Consider the following 5200-nt stretch of genomic DNA (forward strand, 5'->3'; position numbering starts at 1 on the left):
GTACACTGGATTTATATTTGTCTTAAAAATGACTTTGTCTTATAATTGCCTTTTTGTTGCAATTAGAAGCTAAATTTCAGTCAATATTGGATAAAGTAAATGTCTTTTTTTTTTTTCTTTTTTTCTTTTTTTGAGACGGAGTCTCGCCCTGTCGCCCAGGCTGGAGTGCAGTGGCCGGATCTGAGCTCACTGCAAGCTCCGCCCCCCGGGTTTACGCCATTCTCCTGCCTCAGCCTCCCGAGTAGCTGGGACTACAGGTGCCCGCCACCTCGCCTGGCTAGTTTTTTGTATTTTTTAGTAGAGACGGGGTTTCACCGTATTAGCCAGGATGGGCTCGATCTCCTGACCTCGTGATCCGCCCGTCTCGGCCTCCCAAAGTGCTGGGATTACAGGCTTGAGCCACCGCACCCGACTGTAAATGTCTTTTTTGTACTACTTGGTTTCATGTCTCTGTATAACATTATGCGTGAAATTTTGCCCTCCCCCAAGTGGATTCACGCTAAAGCATTTTTTCTTTTTCCTCTAATACAATTAATTTTGGATAAGGATGATGACTTGTATCTCTTTCAGAAAGTGGTAGATTTCTGTAGATTAAGATGTAGAAGGCCAGGCGCAGTGGCTCACACCTATAATGCTAGTACTTTGGATGACCAAGGCAGAAGGCTCTCAGGGGCTCAAGACCAAACAAACAAACAAACACAAAATTCTACCTGTTACCTGTTATCTTCTCTGATCATATTCTAGTGAAAACAGAAAGCAACAATTAAAAAAAAAATCCCTAACATGGTGAAACCCCGTTTCTACTAAAAATACAAAAAAATTAGCCAGACATGGTGGCGGGCACCTGTAGTCCCAGCTATTCGGGAGGCTGGGGAGAATGGCGTGAACCCAGGAGGCGGAGCTTGCAGTGAGCCGAGATCTTGCTATTATTGCTCTCCAGCCTGGGTGACAAAGCGAGACTCCGTATCAAAAAAAAAAAAAAAAAAAAAAAAAAAAAAAAAAATCCAACCCCACTGCCCTCGTCTGCTCCCCTCAAGAATCACTGAGGAAGGCCGGGCGCGGTGGCTCAAGCCTGTAATCCCAGCACTTTGGGAGGCCGAGACGGGCGGATCGCAAGGTCAGGAGATCAAGACCATCCTGGCTAACACGGTGAAACCCCGTCTCTACTAAAAATACAAAAAAAAAAAAACTAGCCGGGCGAGGTGGCGGGCGCCTGTAGTCCCAGCTAATGTAGTCCCAGCTACTCGGGAGGCTGAGGCAGGAGAATGGCGTAAACCCGGGAGGCGGAGCTTGCAGTGAGCTGAGAACCGGCCACTGCACTCCAGCCTGGGCGACAGAGCGAGACTCCGTCTCAAAAAAAAAAAAAAAAAAAAAAAAAAAAAAAAAAAAAAAAAAAAAAAAAAAAAGAATCACTGAGGAAAACAAACCTGTAATACTTACTTGGAAATTCAATCATTTTTTTTTCTTTTTTTTTTTTTTTTTTGAGACAGAGTCTCACTCTGTCACCCAGGCTGGAGTGCAGTAGCACAATCCCGACTCACTGCAACCTCCACCTCCTGGGATCAAGCAATTCCCTTGCCTCAGCCTCCCGAGTAGCTGGGACTACAGGCGCCGCCACGACGCCCAGCTAATTTTTTGTATTTTTAGTAGAAACGGGGTTTCACTGTGTTAGCCAGGATGGTCTCGTCCTGACCTCGTGATCCGCCCTTCTCAGCCTCCCAAAGTGCTGGGATTACAAGCTTGAGCCACTGTGCCCAGCCTCAACTGTTTCTTTTTTTTTTTTTTTTTGAGACGGAATCTAGCTCTGTCGCCCAGGCTGGAGTGCAGTGGCGCGATCTCGGCTCACTGCAAGCTCCGCCTCCCGGGTTTACGCCATTCTCCTGCCTCAGCCTCCTGAGTAGCTGGGACTACAGGCGCCCGCCTCCTCGCCCAGCTAGTTTTTTGTATTTTTTAGTAGAGACGGGGGTTTCACCGTGTAGACCAGGATGGTCTCGATCTCCTGACCTCGTGATCTGCCCTTCTCAGCCTCCCAAAGTGCTGGGATTACAGGCTTGAGCCACCGCGCCCGGCCGCCTCAACTGTTTCTTAACATGTGGATCAAAAAAGGAATTAAGGATAATTTTTTTTTTTTTTTTTTTTTTTTTTGAGACAGAGTCTCACTCTGTCGCTCAGTCTGGAGTCCAGTGGCGCCATCTCTGCTCACTGCAACCTCCGCCTCCCGGGGTTAAGCCATTCTCCTGCCTCAACCTCCCCAGTAGCTGGGATTACAGGCACCTGCCACCACGCCCAGCTAATTTTTGTATTTTTAGTAGAGATGGAGTTTCACCATGTTGGCCAGGGTGGTCTTGAACTCCTGACCTCAGGTGATCCACCCACCTGGGCCTCCCAAAGTGCTGAAATTACAGATGTGAGACACCGTGCTTGGCCTCACAGACATTTTTAATTGTAATAAAAATTACAATTACTTTGCAACACATGTAACAATTTGTACTCCCACCAACAGTGACCAGGATAGGTGTCCGCTTCCCCACAGCCTCATCCACCTTAAATGCTAGTGCTCTTTGGAATTGTTGTCATAGTCACAGGTGCTATTCTGGCAGGCATGTTCCTGACACTTCCAGAGGCCCAGGGTCTTTGCACATGCTTGTAGGACGTCTGGAGCTCCTCTTCTGTGAATTGCCTGGTCCTATCTTGGCCCATTTTTCCGTAGCGTTGTTTGCCTTTTTGTTATCAGCTTGGAGGAGGCCTTTGTTTATTAAGGTCAAGGAGGCCCAGGAAGTGGAGCCAGCCTTGTGAGCAGGGAGGGTTCTTTCTGGGGCAAGGGGCAGATTGGAAGATCTGATAGAGAGCCCCCCTCCGCCCCCAACTACTTGCTCACAGTGTGTTCAAGGCTTACAGATCAGAGAGCAGGAATGTGCAGGGCTCGGGTCAGCATTGGGGTCAGGTTCTTAGGAAAAGAAAGAGCAAAAACAATGAAACACAATACAAAGTAAAGAACAAAGTGAGAAAATATAAGATAAAATAAAATGAAGGCAATGAGGCCCTGGGCCTGAGACCCTGAGAAAAAGCTAGTAGGTCTTAGTCCATACCTGGCCCCTTGCTTCCTTCCTTATAAATGCTGCAGCAACCCTTTGAGTGCGCATTCATATTCCCGTTTAATGAAGGATCCGGCCAGGCGCGGTAGCTCATGCCTGTAATCCCAGCACTTTGAGAGGCCGAGACGGGCGCATTGTATGTGGCCAGAAGTTCGAGACCGGCCTGGCCAACATGGCGAAATCCCGTCTGTACTAAAAATATAAAAATTAAGCTTGCACCTGGGAGGTGGAGGTTGCAGTGAGCCGAGATCGCACCACTGCACTCCAGCCTGGGCAACAGATTGACTCTGTCTATATAAAAAAAAAAAAAAGAAAAAAAAATGTGCCAGGCATAATATAAAAATTAGCTGGGCATAGTGGTGCACGCCTGTAATCCCATCTACTACTCAGGAGGCTGAGACATGAGAATCGCTTGAACCCGGGAGGCGGAGCTTGCAGTGAGCTGAGATCCGGCCACTGCACTCCAGCCCGGGCGACAGAGCGAGACTCCGTCTCAAAAAAAAAAAAAAAAAAAAAAAAAAAAATCCCCGTGACCCAGCCACGAATGGAACTTGAGGTTTCATTCCACACCACAACACTGTCTTTTAATTTTTTATTGTTTTACTTCCCTTCATTGTATGTTGTTTTATTTCATTGTTTTTACCCTAAGGACTTGTGAATAAATGCGTGGAACTGCAATGTGCATACAGTAGGCGCCCAAGCGTAGGCAGTGCAGCCCCAGCTCCCCGCCCACGGGTGGCTTCACTGATGAGCCTGAGGTGGCAGCTCGGCCCTCCGGCCCACAGGCAGCCTGGCTCCAGGCCAAGGGGCAGCGGAGAGCGTCGGGGCTGCGGGCGGGAGTGCACGGCCAGGTGGGCTTTTTATGGCACGGCCCAAGGAGGTCATTCTTTTTAGTGGGCTGTACGGTGTCCACCGCCAGGCACTTTATTTTTAGCTCCTTGAAGGCTATGATGGAGCCGCTTCCCTCACTTTCCCAGTGCTTGCCTCCACCTGCGCCTTGACGCCCGGGTGCCCGCGGCTGCTCCCGGCTGTAGTATCCCGATCTGTGGAGTGCAGGGTCCCGCTAGAGGTCCCTAGGCACCGTCAACTCTCGGCACCCATCCCCTGACACAGAAGATTCCAGCTCCCGGGTCATGGCCCCCCACCCCCACTCGAACCTCCATCCCGTTCTGCGCCCATCCTGAATTGCTCTTTAAAGTAGTAATAATATTTTCCACTTTGAGTTTGGATTCGGGGGGGTACACGTGCAGGTTTGTTACATGGGTGTACTGTGAGGTTTGGGGTACGAATGATCCCGTCACCTAGGTAGTGAGCATGGAACCCAGTGGGTGGTTTTTCAGCCCTTGCTTCGCCCACACCACGTGGTAGTCCCCAGTGTCCGCTGGTCCATCTTTGTGCCCCTGTGCAGTGCATTGCCCTTGACCGGACAGGCCATCTCCCCTAGGTGGGAGGGTGGCGACCCTCCCCCGTTCTGCAGCCTCTACCCACAACACTCCAGCCAGGGCCAGTCAGAGGCGCCCTGACTTGCCCACGGGGCCTACACCCATGCTCGCCCAAACCCCTCGCATCCAGCGCTGCAGGCCGGGTTCTGAGCGCCGTCGAGCGTGATGGAACTCGGCGGGGCCCAGCGCTGGCCTTGCCGTGGGGACACCGGGCAGGGTCGCACTCTGCCCTGTTGCCGCCCCTCCAGGCCAGCATCCTCGGGGATCGCGTGAGTGACGGCCCCTCCCATAGCAGGGGTGAACTGGGCTGGTCCGAGGGGTCTCCGCGGCCTCCCCAGCCGCGGTCCCCGCCCGCTCCGCGCCCTCCCGGCTGGGGTCGATGGCTGGGGGACCCAGCTCCGGCCCACGCCAATCAGCGCGTCTGCAGCAGCGCGAGGTGGCGGCCCCAGGGCTGGCGGGGTGCGGCTCGGGCGGGTTCCTGGAGGCCTGGGTGGCGCAGGCCGGGGGAGAGGAGTGAGGAGGCGGCCCTGAGCCCCAGTCGCGCGGCGAGTGGTCTCCCCTGACCCGACTCCGACCTGGCCCCGCGCCCTCCCGGCCGCTCGATCGCAAGGCGTCTGCTGCCATCTGGTGGCGGCGCCCGGGCAGCTGCGGAGAGGTGAGACC

This window comes from Rhinopithecus roxellana, chromosome 12 (genome assembly GCF_007565055.1).
Source record: "Rhinopithecus roxellana isolate Shanxi Qingling chromosome 12, ASM756505v1, whole genome shotgun sequence".
In the NCBI taxonomy this organism is placed as follows: domain Eukaryota; kingdom Metazoa; phylum Chordata; class Mammalia; order Primates; family Cercopithecidae; genus Rhinopithecus; species Rhinopithecus roxellana.